This window comes from Hoplias malabaricus, chromosome 4 (assembly GCF_029633855.1).
Source record: "Hoplias malabaricus isolate fHopMal1 chromosome 4, fHopMal1.hap1, whole genome shotgun sequence".
Classification (NCBI taxonomy): domain Eukaryota; kingdom Metazoa; phylum Chordata; class Actinopteri; order Characiformes; family Erythrinidae; genus Hoplias; species Hoplias malabaricus.
In genome coordinates, this window is record NC_089803.1 from 40,364,280 (window position 1) to 40,387,728 (window position 23,449).

Genomic DNA, 23,449 nt, shown 5'->3' on the forward strand with positions numbered 1-23,449 from the left:
TCAAATATGGGTGGCTTTTTACTAACATAACAAAACTGGACAGTTAGTATTCTCCTCCAAGAGAGTTGAGCTAACCAATAGTGTGTTGGAGCCAACTTACAAAGATGCTGTGTCTGGCTTTGCATGTTTTTGAGGAAGCATGTGTCAGCCTTCAGCTTACCACCTTGGCAGCACTGTGTGATTGTGAGGAGATGTTAATAATGAATGAAACAAGCAATGACAAAAAAAAAAAGTGGAGAAAACACAAAAACAAAACAAAACAAAACAAAACAAAAAGGGACTACGTAGCTTGTTTCTCATGAGCTAGGACCTGAAAAACTTGGCCTGAATAGTGAGAACTAGTAGCATCATGCTCACATTACTCAAACAGGGAGGATAATAAAGACAATAAATATACAAACTGTTGTTTTTTTTCATGCCCACCCATATAAATATGTTAAAAAATAAATGTAATTAGAAGACTGCTATATTAGATAGCAAGCTACTTAATGTTGGTATTATTAGTAATTGTGGTTAGTGTTCAATCCTGAAATCCAGAATTTTGATGTTTGGCCATCTCTGGTATGGTAATATATATCTATATGTATACGGTGCTATGAAATATACTATTCAGAATTGACTTGATTCAAGTATTAGTATTAGTAAAGCTGGATTATAGCATCCCTATTATCATGTGACCTACTTCACTTTATGTAATTTTGTTCTACAAGTAATTCTTTGATATCTGAGACAAGACTCATTACACAATCACAGATTTGTTATTTTTTCATCTCTGATATATTATGCAGCATTTCCTGCTGGTTTTGTCCCAGGACAGATAATGAGTATTGGACTGGTGCCATTTCTAATGATTTCTCCTCACTCACAGCCACTCTCTAGAGGGAAAAAAATTAATTACTTATGATAATACAGGCTTTTGTTTTTATAAGCCTAATCACAGACGAAGGGACAAAAAAGAACGCACTAGCCCTTGATTTCCTAGAGGCCTAATCCAAGCCTCTGACCGATGCTGCGCTATTAAACAGCTACTTTGTTGTTTTAATTAGTTATGAAATTGGTTTACACTCATACACATATGCAGCAAATCCCCTTGTGAGAGCTAAGCTAAGCAAATGGTGTCAATGTTTCAGAATTGCATGAAACTTCATTAACCTAAATTATATGAGAATGTGTGTTGACAAGCTAGCATGGAAAATGGCAGCATGTAGTTATTTATTTACATTTTATGTCCACCGGTTTGTAGATACAGCTTATAATCGGTGAATTTAACTGCTTCCATGGTTGTCTCAGACATTTAGGTTCTTGTATAATCTCAAAGAACAGCATGAAATGAAATGCAATACTGGAGGCAGATGCACATGACCCTAAGGTCGCCATGCTCAATGTCAATCATGGGTTAAAGGGCTGTAAAGGACCATAGACCTGTGCCAGTGTGGAACACTGGAACTGTGTTCTGTAAGGTGATCGTGCAACATCCAGTATTTTTGGGATTGAGTGGTCCAAAACTCATTATCCTGTGCCCTGTCCTCACTTATGCTATTGAAGCCAAATGCAATCAAATCCACACAGCAATGTCTAGTGTAAAGACTTACCAGATGTGATAATGCAGCAAAGGGGACAACCAAACTTTAAATACCCATAAATTCAGAGGAAATATTACATGAGCAGGTGCCCACAAACTGCAGCCATATAGTATATTTCTTGTTATTCTGGTTTGTACAAAACATTACATTAATGCCTGAGCATGTAAGAATTTGCGTAAGATGTTTTGCGAGGTAGGGTTACAGCTAAAAGAAGAAAAGCCCACAGTCACTGCTTAAAAACAGTTCAGATTCTAAACAGCTGCAGGGCCGCACGCAAAGTGTCTCTGGTTGGAATAAGTTGCACTCTGAGCCCCACAACACAAGACAACAATGAACTACAGTTCTCTTCACAGCAGCAAAGTGTTACACTAACAACAAAGCGACAGATCACAGCATAACAAATTACCTCCTTTGCTTTGAAGAAGCAAGAGCTTTGACACATTTCAATGCTTTTCAACTTCAAAACTGAAAAGGGGTATGAAGCACTCTTGGCTGACATTATGACAAACAGAGATGAGATGGCTCTTTAATGGGCCAGCGTTATGTGATGGCTGTGATGATGGAGTCTTATGAAAGCAAAGAAGACTTAGTTCAACTATCAGGTCAATGTGTTCAAGTCAAATATCTCTCCTTCTTTCTTGCATGTCCAAATGTCTGTGGACACTCCCAAGTATTAGTGATTTAACTTAATTTGCACACATTGTGGATACAGTTATACACAAAGTTGGTATAATATCAACAGAAATGTAAAAAGGTTCTCTGAAGCAGGTTAAAGGGGACACAGTATACCCCAGTTCCACAAGTTGATACAGTTCTCTAAAGCATTTGATTTATGATTTGGTTAATTAAGGAGCAAACAAAACAGTACAGTTTTACCCCTCGTCTAAACAGTCCTGTTCAAAATGACCCGATTCTGTACCTGCTCTATCAAACGAGAAGAAGCACCAGTTCACTTCTGAGTGAGAGTCCATAAGAGAAGATTTGTTTTTTAGTCATTTATGCTTGTTTCTCTTTCTTCTCCATTTCTCACTTTTTGTCATATAAGTCAGAACTCTTATTATTACCTTCATTAATTATTAACCTCATTCTTATGCTATTTCATAAACACAGGTCAAGTACTGGGATTGCAGATGAAGAGGCAGGACAATTGTAAAGTGCTTGTACTCTACAGAGATGCAGTGCAAAACTAGAGCAACACATTTTATCCCATGTTTTCAGACTTTCAAAGTCACCCTGTCAGACAGACAATTAAAAACATACTCTGATGTTTTATTTCATTTTTTTGTGATATCGTACGCACTCCATATCACCACATTAATGTGCTAATGCATTCAAAATGTGATTATTTTTCATAATATGTCCCTATTAAGGTCACAATTCCCAGTGTCAAAGTTGGGCTAGAGGGACAGAAAGCATTTTGTTGGTCAGCCCTTCATTTCACATAAAATGTTCAATGGACAAGTGTCCAGATACTGGTCATAACTATATATGGTGAAAAATCCAGTCTTTACAATGGCTCCAAGACATTAATCATGTTGCAACAAGCATGAGCATATCTGAACATCACATTCATATGTGCCTAATAAACATTATGTCCCAAAACTGTCAGTATTAATAAGCAGGTTGTGCCTGTTTCACTGCTATAACAGCCTCCGCTCTTCTGTGAAGACTTTATAATAGATATTGTAAAATGTCTGGGGCATTCTCTTCCCATTCAATTCAAGAGCATTAGAGGGCTTAGACACTGATGTTGGATGATAAGACCTGGCTCACAGTCAGCATTCCAGTTAATTCCAAAGTTGGATGGTGCTGAGGTCAGAGCTTTGTGCATGCCATAGTTGTTCCACTACAAAACATTTTTTTTTTTTACTGAGCTCAGTTTGTGCACTGGGTAAAACTATAAAGCTGGCCTCCTCAAGTGATAGGCCATAACCCAAAAGAAGATTATAAGGTGAAAACAATAGTTATTTTAAATGTTTATCAATCTGATGACTGACTTTTATTTTGAAAAATGTGCATAAAATATGGGCTGCACTGGAAGCTAGCCATTGCCATGGTTGGAGTGAAAATGTTCTCAGGAATAAAGCATATGTCCAAATGTCTCATTAGCTCTCACAAACATCCGTGAAATGAAAAAAACCCAGTTTGTTCACTTTGCTTATCTTGTGGGTTATGATGTCCATGAATCCATATTTATGAGAATCAGGAAAAAACGTTTGGTAAGACTAAATGGGAACCATGGGAAAACATGGGTGCCAAGGTGAGCCCATGTGAGTAACACTGAAATGTTTTTCCCCTAAAGTGTTCGAAGTGTCATGAAATGGTGTACCACAACAAATTCCCTTCACTGGATCTAATAAACCCAGCACAAACCATGAAAAACAGCCTTAGTAAGCCATGTAAAACTGACTTTTTGTCATGAATGAGTTGTCCATAGGCCTTCTCAGTAGTGGCAAATTCAGATCCAAAAAATAAAAATCCTTCCCAGAATTTTTGTTTCAACTGCCCTGACACCTCTGAGGCTGGTTTAAGATGATTAGAGAAGCCAAGCAGTTGGAATGAAATCCTGGAGACAACTTCTGCTGCCTGTGGGTCTACTCAACACAGCATGAAAGCAGAGTTTGAACATTTGGGAAAACATGCTGGCAAAGACTTATTCTACACCAGTTTTACGCTTTAGATTCAGTTGCTTGTTAAATTTGATATTGAAAAATGCTGATACTGATCAAAAACATTTTGTTGGAGGCAAAGTGAAGTACAGTAATGCCATAAAGAACCAGCAAGGGAAAACAGCAAGAAAGTATGCAGCTATTTCTTTACTATTAATATTACCACTGCAAAAGTTCCTTTAAATATATAATTTAGCTTGAAAATGTCTTTAAGCATGGTGATGTTGTGGTTTGTATATCTAGTCTATTCCTGCTTAGAATTGTGCTAAGTGGACCAAAAGATATTTCAGAAACTTCTGATCACTGTTTAATTTCTTGTGTGTTTTAGGGACTGTTGTTTCAAAGTCTAGATACTCCTTTCCATCCATGCTCCAAAAGCACCCATTTGTTGCACTGTAAATCTGATAAATGACAATCTATTTCTCACTTTCCTCTCTATATCTCTCACACACTCTCTCAAGTGCTTTTTTATTGCCCAACTGAGTGGGTCTGTTTACCCTCTCCTGCTGTCGACCCCATCAACTCTCTCAATAATAGACAGCCTTTCTCTCGCACACAGACACAAACACACACACACACACACACACACACACACACACACACACACTCACATTAACAGAAATATTTCTCCATATTTTACAGTCACCACTTCAGCAAAGTGAACTGAAGGGAAGATCTAATGTGTGCAGTGCATGGATCAGTGAAATATCATCCTGAGTGTTGTTTGAGCAGCAGGTAAATGTTTGTGCTGGTTAAATACTGTAGGGCACATTCTCCATCCGTCAAAGGGTACTCCTAGAGAGAGAGCCTTTCTAACAGTTGATTTTTTCAAACTGTGCCTTCAAAGCTGATGGATCAGAAACACCCAGGCTTACACCCTCTTTGTAAGTCAGAGGGTTGAAAGAGAAGTCTTTCCTTACCTGTATTTCCTTCTCCTCAGTGTATTAGGGGCAGATAACCCCTGCTACTTTGGTATGACACCTGAAATATTGCTCTCATAAATCCACTGTGCCTTCCTAAATGCATTTCACCTAAGAGGAATGATGTGCCGAGCCTAAAATTAGTCACCTAAATCTGGACCCTAATTCTGAGACTCTTTTTTCTCTCCACTTGTTTCATCCGGACACAGTTTCCGAAAGGTCCAAATCCGAATAAATATGTCCTATGAAAAATGTGCTGGAGAAAATTGAAGTTGAAAAAAAAAACCTTCTTAAAGCACACAACTGTACCACTGGTGCATTAAGCCCCTACCTCTGCTTCACTGGTGCTGAAAGAACCCTTGGGAGAAACTTCTAATGTAGACAGCTAAAGTGCTCTCTCTCTCTCTCTCTCTCTCTCTCTCTCTCTCTCTCTCTCTCTCTCTCTCTCTCTCTCTCTCTCTCTCTCTCTCTCTCTCACTCTCTCTCTCTCTCTCGTGTACTAACCTAGACTGCTCCTTCAAAGTGTATGGGCATCATCCTGGAAAGCTAACAGTAGAAATGCTCAGAAGAGGTCAGTTGTCACTCACAAGTCTAAATCTCAGTCTCTCCTAAAGCTAAGGCCCCAGCTATTCTCACCAAACACTTGTTGACTGACAGTTTAACTCTCCGTTCAATGCACCTGTTTAGCTCACGTGAAAGAAAAAAAAAGAATATTGATCATTGCCTTTCTGCAAAAGCTAAAGTATATAATCCATCATAATTATAGACTTTGTCCCAGAGTATCCAGGCACAGCTTCTAATAAGTGAATCCGGTGACTTTAGGACACATCTAATTTCACATAGAAGCTACCAGCTAAAATTGCTCCAGATGTGCTTTGAAACATTTATCTACAGTCTACAATCTACAGTGAAATCTATAATTTCACTAATAAAGGTGCTACAAATGGTCCTTTGAGTGATGCTATAGAAGAAGCAATTTTGGTTCCATAAAGAACATTTTTTGCTATTAAACTTTCAAATTGGTTAATAACAATATAGATATAGAATGATAGAGAGATAAAGGGAAGGATTTTTAAACCTTTAAAAGGTTCTTCACACTCACATGTAAAAAATAGTCCTTTATGGAACCATAAATGTTTCTTCTATGACCTTGCTCATAAGAAGTTGTTGTAACACCTTTATTTTTAAGAACTTCAATGACTTATCACTGAAATAACCTACTTTTTCAGACTCTAGCACAAAATAAAACAATTAATTGTTCCCTTTTCATTAAAAAGTCAGCAAAATAAAATTTAAAGTAGCATATTAAAATTTTGGAGAAAAGTAGACAATAAAACCAGATCTGGCAAAGGTTCCTCTGAAATCTTGAAAGGGGAGAAATGTGGAAAATTTGGCAATCCTTTATTGATGAGCTCTGCTGGGTATCACATAATAAGTAGACACCCCAGATAGGCATTACATCATCAGAAAAAAAAAGATTCTGTAGGCTAGGAACTCTTCATTTGTACATTAAAAACATACAAACCCTGAGGCCTCCCTACTTTTTAATAAAGTCTCATCAGTTATCTATAAGAGATTTCTCAGCATATAAGATTAACCTGAGATTAAATAGAAATATTAAACTAAATGAATCCAAGGTCACCCAGTCAAAGTTGAGTTGTTCAGAATTGTACACCTTAAGCACAAATACAAAACTTTGAAAAGGTTTAAAACATGCTTAATTGAGCACTAAAGGGAACGTCTATGATTGTGGGGAAACACAGTTCTCTCTGGTTGTTTACATTCAGATGCTCCATTTTGTTTAAGGTGGAATGGTGAGTATGAGTGGAAAACAAGACAGTTGATTGTACATAGTTGTTGTACAATCAACATAGAGTTGTTTACAACTCGTTTCTGTGGTAGTTCAAACAGTAAATACAAAATTTACAGACAACTTAAGGTTCAGCTATGTACAATTTGGTAGCAAATTTGGTAATGCAGTTAGCTGTCTCCTGAGTTTGCGGAAATTTCCACCTTGACTGATCTGAAACAGCAAAAATAAGTCAATATTATCCTCCTATGTAGCAGGAATAGAGTAATATCTTCATTTCGATCTGTGCTTTTAAATGTTTGTAGTTCTCTCCATTGTCTAAACAAACTCAAGATGCCTCTGACATGAGTAGAGAAATAGGGAGAGGGCCTTCATAGAGACATTGGGCCTTCATAAACACATTAGACCAGTTTCCTGCACATAAAAAGACTGGAGAGCTAACAAAATGTTGAGGAAACATCTTATGAATTTTACTAAAAGTGTTTTTTAAATACAATCGTGAACATCACCTTTACGTGTTCATTTGTTTAGAAAACACAAAGAACAAATAACAAAAACAAATAGCTTTAGTTCAATAAATAAGGATTTGTAAACATCTCATATAATTTTAGTTGTCATGTAAATCCTCAAGCCTCTTAATAAAAAAATGTAATTAAAAGACTGAAGGAATGAAACCTTCTCTCTTAAGATGTAATCTATTATTCAGAAATCAAGAAACTTTACCCGCTTTAATATTTGCTTTTATTCTCATGGTTTTCTACAATCATAAAAATACTCAATGCTAATATTAATAGAATGAAACAGTTTGCCAAAGGACTTTGCACAGTGTTGTAAGTGTTTTAAAATGCTGTTGACCTACTCCACTTAAACTAAGGCAAACCAGAACGTGACTCTTTGCTCCACGGTGATAAAGTTACAGTGACGCACGTCACTAGAGATATAGACCAGGGCTAGTGTGTGCTGCTACTGAGAGTCTTGTAACTGTCTTTCCTGAGGGTGTGTGGACTCTCACATAGACACATGCTCGTGTGAAGCTGAATCCTCCTTCTCCAGCTCTTGATGGGTTGCACTCTTGTGTCTTGTGAAACCCGAGGCTTTGTTCCCTAAGCTCTTGTTTCTAAGTTACCACTATTCCTACTGCTTGCCCAACAAACATCCATAACAAAGTTTATATTCTTCTCTCTGTGAGATATTCCCATATGAGGAAATGACTGATGTGGCTGAATCCAAATATATCCTCATGAGGTCATGAATCCTGTACCCTATTCTAAATTTTGTTATATAACTGTAGTTACACTAGAAGTTACAAAATGTCTGGAACTAGTTTCTGATTTAGTATAAATCCTTCCAAGAAAAGTAAAAGTATCCTTGATTTTAAACAAATACTAGACAAGGAGTTTATAAACCGTTGAGCAAAAAGACACTGGTTAAGTAAAAACAAGTTGCATAAGTTAAGGCATTTACATAAGGCAAAATGATGTTAACACATACTCCAAATTGAATGAATGTATTTTTTAAACTAAGTATAGTATTTGGTATTACTATACACAACAGGATTATCAAAAACACAAAGCTGAAAAAGACATGATTTATTACCCAGGCCTAATCATTACTGAAGACAAAATTTAACGCATTTGAATATGTACAACTAAAGACAAGCAGGATTTAATCAAATAATCTAAAATATCAGTATTTTAAGAAAATCTATAACCTACAATGATTTGAATAAATTTAAGGGGAATTCCTATAATAAAAAAATACATAGCAGAATTAGATGGAATTGAAATGAGTCATTATGGTTCAGTGTGAAATGCTCAAAATGGGGTCAGAGATTAATGTGAAAACAATACTGTAGTGGTAACAGGAGCCAGACATCTGAAAAGTATAGCTTCCAAAAACAAATCATTTGTTCATTCCTCTTCTGAAACCACATCCAGATCCAGACCACAAACTCTCTGGGAACAAGGAAAGAACACACTCTGGACAGGGCACCAGTCCGTCAAAGTTCGTAACACACTCTCTTTCAGTTCACACTCACACCTCTTAACAAGGGAAAGGAGAGAAAGCAGGGATGGTGTCCTACAGCTCTCCAAAATTACATAGTGCTGTTCTCCCTATTACAGGTCAGTGGAGCATCACAATGATTTTAAAGCTGTAATTTTAAGGTAATAATACCACATACTGTTGCTGTAATAAGACATATTTTTAACAATAGTTAGCATCTTTTGCTTTGCATAGGAAATTAATTGCCAAAAATTGATGTCATAGTTAAGACATCAATCCTTGGTTTTTATCACCACCACTTTTAAAGCAGTCGGTATGATCCTCTTCGTTCTGCATGATTTCCTCTGAATTATTCTGCAGGACCTATATATGTAGAATAGTCTTTCCAGTATTTAGACATAAACTCTACCAATGAAGTTATTGCAATCAGTAAACATTATTTGTTTAAGCTTTGCATGTTTTATTTGTAACACATAACTTTACAGATATAGTAGTCAAGAAAAAGTGTAATATACTGTAAATTTCAAGATATATAAGCACCTCTCTAGTATTAATGTTAGACAGCATTTGGGTTGGTACAGTGCATATGAAGATACTTAAAGACCAGTGTGTTGTTATGAGAAGGAAAGTGTGATAATACCATGGATTTCACATAAGGCTTCATTTCTTCTGTGGAACAGTGAGTGCCACAAAAACAGTTTTATTGTGTTCTCCATTATACCTCCATATATAACTTCATTATAAGTCCAAAACAGACCTAAACAAACATACACACACACACATTAACAAAGGTTGGAACTGTAGAAAGTATTTTAAAATTGACAGTAACTTGCTGGGAGCTTAGCTACCACTTAAATTAACATGAATTACTGTAGTATACAACATGTTTACAGTAATTTACACTAATTCTGTAATATGTAAGTCACAGCATGTGTCAGCAGCTACTCCTATCAAAGATTGAGGGCTAGCTTACCCCAGCAACACTGAACCAACTTTAGCTGCTCTCTATAGCTAGAGCCCCACTCACAACAACCTACTAATCCACTGATCCAACCCCAGATTCACTCATTTAATTTATACTGTAGCTCCACCCACAACAACCTACACATTAACTGACCCCAACCTTTATATAAACACCACCATAGACACTTAAATATAATTCTTGCTACAGACACTAGCTATAGCCCCAAACACCATCAACCTACTGATCCACTGACTCCATGCACCTCTATTTACCACCAGAGACACGCTCATCTACTCCACTCTATAGATACTGTAGCTAGAGCTCTATAAAAGCTAATACTGCCTCCATTGACATTCAAATAGCGGTGTTACTGTAAAGTGCTCAGTAATGTAGTGGAATAACAGAAACTGCTTATGGTGTATTGATCAGACCCAATAATACTGTGCAATGATGTGAAACAAGGTGATAGATCCGAGCATATCAGGTCAACAGTTAAACTGGATACAAACTTCATATGAGTGAGAGGACAAACACACACAAACACACACACACGTAAATCCCAAAGATGGGTTATTAAACCACATAAATAATGCGCTTCTTTAGCTCCACAACATCAACGCAGCTCTAAAGCGCCTCCAAGACAGTCACAAACAGAGTGGATCCACGAAATATTTGTTTCCAGGTTAATGGTTCACAACTCTCTAGACCTGTTTATAACTCCAAAAACAGAAAGACAAGTGAAGTAAAGTTTCTTTTTTTAATTACATGGTAGAGCTGAATGGTGGGCTTACCCGCAAGCGAAGAGAATACTCGAGCCCGAATCCCGCTTTTTACTCTCCTCCTTTCCTCCTGTCCGCGGCTCAGTTTGAACTCCCTTCGTGCAGCATGATAAACATGCTCTCTCTTCAAACTCACAGAGAGAGAGAGAGAGAGAGAGAGAGAGAGAGAGAGAGAGAGAGAGAGAGAGACCACAGCTACACACGCGCGCGCAAGAACGCGCACATCCAGTAACTGTTGCAGCAACAGTGCAGTAAGAGGCAGGAGCGCGTGGGACACAGAAAAAGAGAGTAAACGAGTGGAGAGATGGAGGAGTAAGAGAATAGAGCACCCTTGAGTCCTTACAGGAGAGAGATAGATAGATAGATAGATAGATAGATAGATAGATAGATAGATAGATAGATAGATAGATAGATAGATAGAGAGGGAGAGAGAGAGAGAGAGAGAGAGAGAGACAGAGATCTTGTGTTCATGCGTGTGAGGTGGTGCACATACAGTATGTTCAGATAGGATGGCTGCTTTTGTGTGTGTGTGTGTGTGTGTGTGTGTGTTCATGCATGATTGGATGATCCATCCATCTGACAAATGTGGCCCTTTTATGAAACATTCAATTTGTGGACCTACATACAGAAATGTGTGTGTATGTGAGAGAGAGAGAGAGAGAGAGAGAGAGAGAGAGAGAGAGAGACAGAGAGAGAGACAGAGAGAGATGGGTGAGTGTGTGGGTGAGCATATGAGTTTGTACATTTGTGTATGGTATGAGTGCATTGTGAATTGGCAGGGACGAGATGTCCTCAGAATGATCAGAAAACATTTAAAGCTTATTAAGATGTTTTGCTGCTCTTAGATGCTTTTAAAGCACCTAGCTGGAGCTTAAACTTTGTATTTTACTGATATATAATATTTATGCAATAAAATCCATGGATGCACATGTACTTCTGTTAAAGTATGTCCCCACCCATGGACACTTCCGAGCAGGCAATCCACCCACCAATGTATGTTGTTGGAGAGTGGTAGGAAACCAGAGCACCCAGAGAAACCCACCCGGAGCGAGACTTGAATCCACAACCTCAGGACCCTTCAGCAACACTCAGCAACTATACCTGCTGTGCAACTGTGCTGCCCTATATACAGAACAACAATTCATTTATTCGTTCATTGTCTGCAGCCGTGTTTCCAGTTCAGGCTCTCAGTGGGTCTGCAGCCTAACTGATATCACTGGGCGCAAGGCGGGAACACACCACGGAGTGGGCTGGGGAAGACCTTTGCAGGGCAACAAAATAGTAATATGTAATTAAATAGAAATGTCCAGTAAAGATAACAATGCAATAATGTGTGTGTGTTTGGATGTGCTCCAAATGCAGGAGGCACAAGGTCAGTAGCAGCAGCACTAATGAGCGAAGGGTTTGTTTGGAATCTGACAGCTGGACTGAGCTGTACACACACACTTATAAAACCTTCAAAGAGCTCCTATCCTCATTCATACACAGTCTGAGCATTGTTAGACTTCAGTTAGTCTCCAAACACATAGACTTATGTATACATAGTACGAGAATGTTAAAACTGTAATTTCTGACAAAAAATGTAAAAGAGAAAACAAACATATTAATTATAGAGTTTGTCTCCCACACTGGGGATTACATCAATCAGCCAAAACATTTAGATGCACACTATTTCTACACTCATTGTCCATCCTATTAGCCCCAGTGACCATAAATAAATGCATTTTGTAGTTCTACAGTTAGAAACTATAGTCTGTCTGTTGCTCTGCATACTTTGTTAGCCCCCTTCATCATTCTTAGCGCTGCAGTGACACTGATGTGGACACCGAGGGGTTAAAAACTGCGGTAGCACTGCTGTCTGATCCACTCACACATTGACGCTAAAACACCACCACCACGCCAACATCAATCCAGTGCTGAGTGCTATCTTCAGCCTTACTACTTTCTTACTTGAGTAAACTGCATTAGAACCAAAACCCCTGAAGTTCTATATACCCTACAGTACTTCAGTACATGCAGCATGTATCGTTATAGAAAAAATTAAAATGGCAAAGTTTTATACCCCCCTTATTTAAAAAAAAAAAGAGATTGATGGGCTAACATTTAACAGAGGAAGAATCTGATCCTTTCCAAATATACTTCAGAAAAAAGAACTGTCATTTTAAAATTCTCAGCGAGGCATTAATCCATCAAAATGACACTTAAGTAAATGTTTCAAGTTTCTATTCTTGTCTGAAAATCATTCAGATAGCTTCTCTCACTGACATCTCATAAACTTGGTTTGAAAAGTTTATTTGAATCATTTCTTAACAGCCATATCTCACCTTCCTTCTGGGCTTTCCATTCACTACTTCAGGAACATTTGGACCTGGTTCTGTTAACAACAGAAGCTGCCATAATGTGTGCGGTGAAAAGCAATATCTCAGTTTTTATTTTGTAAACGTATACATCTACTTTATATTATTTTTATATATTTTTGAAAGCTACATTTAGAAAACATGCATATTCCCCTCCTTCCTATGGGATTAGCATTTTGCCAAACCGAGTCTTTACATTCCTGGATTAGTTCTTTGTGCTCATTTGAACTTTTGGATTTCTTTTTGGATTGGTGACTCAAAAGAGTCTGTAGGTGTTGCCCTGTGAAGGACTGGCGCCCCCTCCAGGGTGTGTTCCTGCCTTGCGCCCAGTGATTCCGGGTAGGCTCCAGACCCACCATGACCCTGAATTGGAAAAAAAGTTATAGATAATGAATGAATGAATGTGGACTGTTTCTATTGAAACTGGACATTCTGACCTTTACTGGGTTTTCCTGAGACTTGAAGCCATCCTTCTCTTGCCTCTCATCAGTAGAGTTTATTATCATCAGTCCTTCATCATTAGAATAACATTTCTATTATGTTTCAGGCTGAACAATAACAACTTTTCCAGTATCTCCTTCTCAGAATACAGTAAACAGACTGAAGCAAGGCAGACAACAAAGGACCAGTTCCAAATGCCTTTACCATTCTAATTAAATAATAATAATAAAACTTAAACTTGGTAAAAGCTTCTAAAACAATTATTAAAAGTTTAAGAGTCATATTTATCAGTACTCTGACACAGTCACTGTGAGAGTTTTTAAACATGAGATGAAATTTCTGTTTCTCCCATAATATCTGCTCATTACATGCTCTTGCAGTGTGTGTGTTGTCTGTTTGCCAAAAACAAATGCAAATCTGTTTATAATCTGATTTGAAATATGCAATTTTCCAAGCTATTGCATGATCAGGAAAAAAAAAAAACAGCGGGCAAAGGCCCAAAGGTGTCTACATTTTTGCGACCATTGAAACGTAATTAAAATCCTCCAGTGTACAACAAAAGTAATAAAGCTCCTAATCATTATTAATGAAATGGTTGGATATTTCAGATTTTTTCTGTTGAATGCAACTCTATTTTTATGTTTGTTTTACTTTTAACCTTTCCGTAGTGTCACTTCACTAGTTTATTTTTAATTTAAAATTGTTCACTTTTGTGAAGGATGTGTAGCTGTAAAAAAGACATTGCTATAAATTTAAATTTGCACAACTAAAATGAGCTCCCCTTGAAAGAAAGCTGTAATAGTGGCAAGTTACACAGTAAATAATGAAGAATTTATTTATCATTCTTTATCATTTTCTGTTATATTTTTTCCTGACACTCAAAAATACACAATTTGTACTCCTTTTAAACTAGAATAAAATGGTGGTCTGAGACAAAGCACTGTATATCCATTAAAATGTGTTCATTACAATTTAGTAAGATGTTCCCTCATATTCGCTGGTTAGTATTAAGTTGGTAAACAGTAAAAATATTTGATATATTAATGTAAATCTTAATTTTATTATAAAGAGGGTTTTTGTTAAATCATTGTAATGCTATATTATTTTTTAATCCTATTTTAACATTCAAAATTGCCATCTGTTATTTCACACTGTGATGCTGTGTGTGTGTGTGTGTGTGTGTGTGTGTGTGTACTAAAGGCTCCTAAGAGTCTGAGTTGTAGAAGCTCATCTCATGAGCAGCAAGTGTGTCTGCAGAGCAGTGGGGTGTCCCTGAAAACACTAATGTTTACAAGAAACTCATCAGAAATAACTCAACCATCTGGGAAATATCATCCGCCTCCTTCCCCCATTCAACAATGAAATAAATCAACACTGTACACACAATAAATCAGTGCCATGCTGACTTACACTTTGAACACGAGGCAGTGAGGCCTGACATGACTCTATTTTAAGCGCCTGTGCGTAAGGGATGAAGACTGCAAATACTTCAAACCACATTTAGCCTTAAATCAACTAAGCTGGACTGATTGTTTTGTGAGTAAACAAACCGTCCAACAGCAGATTACTTCAACACTAGCTCACCTAGGGCCTGGCCTAAGATTTACTTCCAATACTCAGTTCATCTTTATGTAATTCAAACAAGTATGCAAAAATTTAAAGCTGTGTAATTATGACTTGAAATTTTAAAATTGGTTCTAAACTGACCATTTGCAAACAGACATGTCTGCCTCCCTTGGATATTTTTTCTGACATTATTCAGAACTTCAGCTAACATTACCTGCCAGTGTCCTCACTATCAGGCTTAAAAGTCCAGTAGCATAAAAGTAAATGTAGAAGTGGCAGGTTTACATATGAAGGTTAAATAAAAGCTAATAGTTGAGCTAATTTAAGCAGCATACTTTCTGAATGTGTTTTTTGGTAATCTTTAATATAACAATACTAATTTAATGAAATAATAATGGCATTTATGCAACTGCATTAATATAATATTTTCCCTAGGAGTTTTGTGGTGGTGTTGTGTGGTGTGATTACCCCACCAGTGAATCAAACCCTAGTCTTTTGTGAAGAAGACAGCAATAGAGTCCACTATACTGCACCAGATATTCCATTCCATATAAATGTTTAATTCAGGTGGTGTGAACAATATTGTACATACAAGATGAACACATAACACATATTGGAGTTTTTTATTAGAGAGTTGGAGGTATGTCAACAATTAAAGCATCAGTAGATGCTGGTAACTGGTGCAGTGTCATAAACTGGGTGTGTTTAATTATTCACACATACACACATGAACTCTGCGGGATGAAATGATTTATTAATGGGTTACTCTCATCCAAGCACACGAAAACCGATATTAGTGTTTGTTGAGTAGCATTTCAGTGCAGCATAAATGGTGCAGGTGTTTCATTCATTTATGTAACATTTGAATAGCTTACAATACAGCCTCGATAAGCCTGCTTTTAAATAGATATGTTGCTGGTCTGTAAAGTTGTCTGGCATATAGTTTAAAGCTCCACCTTCCAGGTGAGCAGAGCAGAGTGTGGCAGGCTTTTCTTAGCAATACCCATCAATTGCATTTTTAACACAACTGTAATTGATTGAAATTCAGATCAACTTTAATATTTGCAAATGTTTTAAAATGTACATTTTAAAGAATGACCAGGTCAAAAAAAAAAAAAAAAAAAATACTTGCATCCATTGTAAACACATTGCTTACAACCAATTGAGCTAAAGCTGAACTGTGCACTACCTATGCATAGCTGCTTTAAGAGGTTACCAAAATTTGGATGAGAAGGTTTTGCACACATTACTTTTTTATTGGCTGCCTTTGACTGGTTGGTCAATTATTTGTAGATCTTGTTTTTTTTTTTTGGAAATATGTTGGTTCTATCCTGATATGTGGTTCAGAGACAATCTAGATGTTTTATTTTCTCCCTGCCGTGTACATTACAACAATGTGTATCTTTTAATGTTTTATATATTTTGAATAAGGTCTTCTGCATTTTTTTACTCATTCTCCAACATTCTCATTTAGTGCCACCAACATTCTCACTGCAGGTTTGTTCTGATGTGTTCTGTCAGAATTCTCCATTGCCTAACAACTAGGACTGACTGGGAAGTGTCTTAATCAAGTGAAGGACAAAGAACAAACAAACTAGTTTAGTCTCATTTTCAGCTGTAGTTCAACAATGTGAAGAAACTTGCCTCAGTTCTTTCATCATAAATGTACATGTTACATGCACTGTCCTGGTGGTGCTGATGTATTTCAACAAACATCACATCCACTATTGTTAGTAACTTAAAATTGTGACTAATAATAACTAGGCTTATATCAGTGAAATGCTTTTGAACAGCTTTGTAACATTTTTAGGAAGAAAGAAAGAATTAGCAGTTATGGGAAAGGAGTATTGAACAATTTCTCTATAACTGAAGTGAGATAGCAAAGAGAATACAAATGGATGTATCTCTTTATACACCCCCCCCCCCCCTCTCTCTCTCTCGCTGAGGACTTGCTGCAGTGGGCAGAATTTGATTTAAAATTTAAATTACCTGAAGAAAAGAAGAGAAACTGAATTAACAAACACTTCGGCAGCTGCATCTGTACACTGTGTTTATGACGTAAACACTTATAGAAAAATAAATTGAAAAAACTGAAATTGGCATGTTATGTGTGTGACACCAAGTCTTTAATAAATAAATTTAAAGAACAAAAAACAAAAAATTTTGTGTTTTAAACAGTGTTTACATTTGGTATGACACTAGTATATGGACTGCATCCTATTAAGATTTTATCTTGACTTCAAGTGTTTATGATTACTGAGGAGTATCACTCTTCAGTTGAAAAACACTTTATTGCAAGCTGTGACATTTCTCAGGAAATTTATCACTTAACACATCCAGCCCTAACAATTTCTCAAACCAGCAATGTAAACAGAATTAGTTGTCTGGGAAATTTCTCCAAACAGCTACAGCTACATTTATTTTACTCATAAAACCTTAGACACGGTGTTTAACAGATTTTCATTTTGTCAGTCACATTCATTCATTATCTGTAACTGCTTATCCAGTTCAGGGCCACAGTGGGTCCAGAGCCTACCCGGAATCACTCGGCGCAAGACAGGAATGCACCCTGGAGGGGCGCCAGTCCTTCACAGGGTGACACACACTCACACATTCACTCACACTTATGGACATTTTTGAGTCGTCAGCCCACCCGGAACGGGACTTGAATTCACAACCTCGGGATACTGGAGCTATGTGATTTTGACACTACCTGCTGCACCACCGTGCATCCCTTTATCACTCACAATTTGCAGTTGGATTTTTTAAGTAGGGAGAAATAAATGATTCACATTAAAGGAGAACAAAAGTTCTGATATTTGTATGTGATGATGATATGCCAATGTTGTACAAAGCCCCAAACATTAGAGAACAAGAAATCAGGCGACAAACAAGCAACAAAGCAAAACTCTAACCCAACAGATCCTTTATATTTTGTACAATTGTAGAGAAAACTTGTGTCTGTACATTGTTAATTTATTTAAAGGGAACGTTTACGATTGTGGGGAACTGCTGTTCTCTGTGGTTTGTTTACATTCAGAAGCTCTGCATCTTTTAAGATGGAATGCTATGTTTGAGGGAAAAAATGACTGTTGTTAGTCCTAAAAGCATCCAACCAAATTCATAGCACGTTCAAAAGAAACAGTGTTATGCTAATTCATTTTTGTACAATATATACTTCTGTCATTTAAATTTCATAACACACTGCAAATTAAGCTGCTTAATCTTCCATGTTTATATATTTATATTTTAATTTTATACACTTTACCTCAGTATGTTTAAAGGTAGATCTTACAGTAAAAGTTATTTTACTCATGAACGTTGTTGATGCAGTGTATATGCATTCACTTATTAATGTTTCTCTGTTCTTTTCCACCCCATTTCTCTGTTGTCCTTTTGGCACTTATACCCATTGAGAGCATATGCTTTTCTTCTGAGAGGAACAAAAATGTGTTCTGTTTGCTAGCTGTGACAGGGCAGGGTTGTGGTGTGGATATCACTTCTATCAGAGGCTGTCAGAGCTGTTCACACTTGTATGTGTGAATGCAGAGTTGCAGCTTACAAAAATTGTGAAAATGGACTGCAGGAAAATTTGCAGAGGTGTCAAAAGGCAAGTTAGTTCAATATTCACCCAATGGGAATTTGGCTGTGGTGCTGAGTCCTGGGCTAATATGCAAAGTGGGGTCAGTACACAGTTAATACTTGACCTGGCAACGACAGCACAGTTCAAAACATTTTATCCACACCACCTCTCACCTGCTCCTGTCATACTGAAGTTAGTTGAGTCCAGCCCATATGCCAGGTCTGAAAAAATATATATTTTTCACAATAGATGTTAGAACAGTTTTTTAAGTACTTGATGACAGTCACATAGGGTACTTTTCCACTGCATGGATCCGACTCTACATGACTCAACTCAATGCGGCTCGGCACGCTTAAAGCTTAACTGTTTAAATGGCTTTAACAATAATACATTAATTTCTAAATATATTAGAGGATAGATTGACATTTGAATGAAAGCACACTACATGAGAGGCTAGGGAATAATATGTCCCTGAAAGTGTGAAAGGCTTTTGGCGAAGCGAAGAAAACTCTAGAGATCTTGGCTATTTTAAAGTCTTAGACTTAGACCCTTGTAAATGAAAAGGACAATCACTGATATAAATGCAAAACAGGACATTAATATTTTGTACCGACTGGATGTAGCATAATAAACAATCACAACTACCATTAGAATTGGTAGTTAATCAGATTAGTGTGATAAACATTACATATAGCAATTCCCCAAAAAAGACCTCAATTAACCTTTCACTGGTTTCTCTGCTCCTCTTCAGAAACTCCTGTTTTTGAGGTTTTAGATCACTGCTGCAGAAGGCCAGGGTTCACTGTTGAGAAGCGTACGTGTGTAATTGCAATGAGAGCACGGTCATGCCTTTGATGCGATTATTAAAAAAGGACGGACGTTTGAAGACAGCAGGTGTTGTCATCAGCAGGGATCTGTTTCCATGGAAATACTGAAGCTGTAGAGCTTTGGTTTGATTTGGAAGCTTGGTTCATGATTGGATGATTGCGTCATCATTCAGACGTCTGCCAGCCAGTGGTGGCACATGGGTGGAAGCAGGATATTCATCCAAGTGTCAAAAGCCTTTTGTGCTCAAAAAAGAGGAGGCAAAACTCATGATGACATAAGGCTAGATATCTGTAGACATAATAAGTAAAGACAAAGGGCATTTCTGTCAATCATTTATTGTTCCATAAGGGAAATTATCCTCACATCTTCAAAAGCCCATTCCGAACCTTCCTGATTCATTACTGTGATTTTGAGCTGGCAGCTCAATGAGTGGCTGTGAGACATAGACTTATTGTAAAATAAAGGAGAAGTGAATGAATGTGTTGATTTTGAATGAAGAAAATATGAGGGATGAATGAGAGGAGGAGAGATGCTATTTATATGCAACACATTTTCCACAAAAAGAGGATAAAGTCATCATAATGCTTGATGGCTTTCACTGAGCAGACAGGGAAAGAAAAATTAAGAGCATCAAAACAATGCTCTATGTTTTGTATTGTATTGAGCTATATTTCTAGGTGCATTATATTATTATATCTTTATTATACTTTGCTGTATATCTGGTATAAACAAGCAAAGTATTGGTAGTGGGAAATTACACTGGGATTCTTGGCGCAGAAAATTCAAGTACGTCCTTGGAATATGTCCTTAATATTTTAATTGATTTCCCTTTACAAAGTTGTTCCAACACAAAGGCAGTCTCCAAACCCCAAAGTGTTGAAATTCATAATGTTTTGGATCATGAATAACATTTACAAACCAGATTCCAAAAAAGTTAGGACACTAAACAAATTGTGAATAAAAATTGAATACAATGATGTGGAGGTGCCAACATCTAATATTTTATTCAGAATAGAACATAGATGACAGATCAAAAGTTTAAACTGAGAGAATGTATCACTTTTAAGGGAAAAATATGTTGTTTTAAAATTTCATGGCATCAACAAATCCCAAAAAAGTTGGGACAAGGCCATTTTTTACCACTGTGTGGCATCCCCCCTTCTTCTTACAACACTCAACAGACGTCTGGGGACAGAGGAGACCAGTTTCTCGAGTTTAGAAATAGGAATGCTCTCCCATTCATGTCTAATGCAGGCCTCTAACTGTTCAATCATCTTGGGCCTTATTTGTTGCACCTTCCTCTTTATGATGCACCATATGTTCTCTATAGGTGAAAGATCTGGACTGCAGGCTGGCCGTTTCAGTACCCGGATCCTTCTCCTACCTAGCCATGATGTTGTGATTTCTGCAGAATGTGGTCTGGCATTATCTTGTTGAAAAATGCAGGGTCTTCCCTGAAAGAGATGACGTCTAGATGGGAGCATATGTTGTTCTAGAACCTGAACATAGTTCTCTGCATTAATGGTGCCTTTCCAGACATGCAAACTGCCCATGCCACAAGCACTCATGCAACCCCATACCATCAGTGATGCAGGCTTCGTAAAGGAGCGTTGATAAGAACTTGGGTTATCCTTGTCCTCTCTGGTCTGGATGACATAGCATCCCAGTGTTCCATAAAGAACTTCAAATCGTGACTCATCTGACCACAGAACAGTCTTCCTTTTTGCCACACTCCATTTTAAAAGACCCCTGGCCCAGTGCAAACGTCTGAGTTTGTGGAGCTTGCTTAGAAATGGCTTCCTCTTTGCACTGTAGAGTTTCAGCTGGCAACGGCGGATGGCACGGTGGATTGTGTTCACTGACATTGATTTCTGAAAGTATTCCTGAGCCCATTCTGTTATTTCCTTGACAGTGGCATTCCTGTTTGAGGTGCAGTGATGTTTAAGGGCCCGGAGATCACAAGCATCCAGTAGAGTTTTACGGCCTAGACCCTTAAGCACAGCAATTGTTCCAGATTCTCTGAATCTTTTGATGATGTTATGCAAGGTTGATGATGATAACTTAAAAGTCTTCGCTATTTTACACTGGGTAACACCATTCTGGTATTGCTGCACTATCTTTCTGCGCAACAATGGTGGAATTGGTGATCCTCTTACCATCTTGGCTTCAGAGAGACACTGACACTCTGAGAAGCTCTTTTTATATCCAATCATGTTGTCAATTGACCTAATTAGTGTTAATTGGTCTTCCAGCTGTTCGTTATATGCTCAATTTCCTTTTTCCAGCCACTTATTGCTATTTGTTCCAACTTTTTTGGGATTAGTTGACACTGTGAAATTTTGAATCAACATATTTTTCCTTTAAAATGTTACATTTACTCAGATTAAACTTTTGATCTGTCATCTATGTTCTATTATGAATAAAATATTGACATTTGCCATCTCCACATCATTGCATTCAGATTTTATTCACAATTTGTTTAGTGTCCCAACTTTTTTGGAATCCGGTTTGTAGTTTAATGAATAACTTTTAGGTTTCATTACTGTGGTGGGCATTAATTTTGTTGCATTTTAAGGCCTGTTAGGTCCATGTCATTCAACTGTATACAATTCATTTTTCACTATCCCTAAATCAGCAAGCTCCAGCAAGCACAAAGCCTATCTTCCCTATTCAATAGATTTCAATCATTATTATTTTTTTAAATCTTACCTTCTTACCACAATTGATTTGATTAATTACCAGACAGAACTGTCCCAAAACTACAATCCCAATACCGATGAATTTGGGACGTTGTGTAAAACATAAATAAAAACAGAATACGATGATTTGCAAATCCTTTGCTGGCTTTTGTAATTTGCGCTGATAAAAATCCAGACAGTCCTTTTCCTCTTTAGCCCAGAGGACATGACATCCATGATTTCCAAAAACGATTTGAAATGTGGATTCGTCAGACCACAGGACACTTTTCTACTTTGTATCAGTCCATCTCAGATGAACTTGGGCCCAGAGAAGTTTCTGGGTGTTGTTGATGTATGGCTTTTGCTTTACATGGTAGAGTTTTAATTTGCACTTGTAGATGGAGCGACGAACTGTGTTCATTGACAATGGTTTTCTGAAGTGTTCCTGAGCCCATGTGGTAATATCCGTTACAGAATGACGTCGTTTTTTAATGCAGTGCCGCCTAAGGGATCAGAGGTCACGGGCATTCAATGTTGGTTTCAAGACATGCCGCTTACTTCTCCAGATTCTCTAAATCTTTTGATGATATTATTTGCTCACGCAGTTGTTCACAAAGTGGTGAACCTCACCCAGTCCTTGCTTGTGAACGACTGAGCCCTTCAGGGATGCTCTCTTTATACCCAATCATTACACTCACCTGTTTCCAATTCACCTGTGGAATGTTCCAAACAGGGTTTTTTGAGCATTCATCAATTTTCCCAGTCTTTTGTTGCCCCTGTCCTAGTTCTTTTGGAATGTGTTGCAGGCCTCAAATTCAAAATGAGTTAATATTTGCAAAAAAACAATAAAGTTTATCAGTTAAAGTATATCTTGTCTTTGTAGTGTATTCAGTTGAATATAGGTTGAAAAGGATTTGAAAATCATCATATTCTGTTTTTATTTTTGTTTTACACAACGTCACAACTTCACTGGAATTGGGGTTGTAACTGGAATAAAATCTTACATAAACTATGTTTTTTCTCTCTAATGGACTTTATTTTCAAATTACCCATTTGAAAATAAAATGTTTTGTTCTGATGGCAAATAATTTGCAAAACCTGACAAAAAGCATTTATATCTTGATTCTTTTATTTGAGAGGTCACTCAGAGGTTAAGGAATACAAGGTCGTTACTGGAGAATCCTCACTGGACAGCAGGTGTGTGTATAGGTGCATTTCCCTGGGCACCAAGCTCTCCTGGCACCAACCCAGGCCAACAGTGATATGT

At 37.3% G+C, this 23,449-nt stretch overlaps 1 protein-coding gene across 2 annotated transcripts in view; it reads right to left on the reverse strand.

Annotated features, from left to right (window-relative positions):
- shisal1a (shisa like 1a) overlaps positions 1 to 10,837 on the reverse strand; it is a 47,628-nt gene extending 36,791 nt beyond the window's left edge. Inside the window, exon 1 of one of the 2 annotated variants that reach the window (XM_066669230.1) lies at positions 10,742 to 10,837. The gene's annotated coding sequence lies outside the window, so the exon portion shown is untranslated. The remainder of the gene's footprint in view (positions 1 to 10,741) is intronic. The other variant, XM_066669231.1, reaches the window with a different exon arrangement.
- Between the last annotated feature and the right edge of the window lie 12,612 nt (positions 10,838 to 23,449).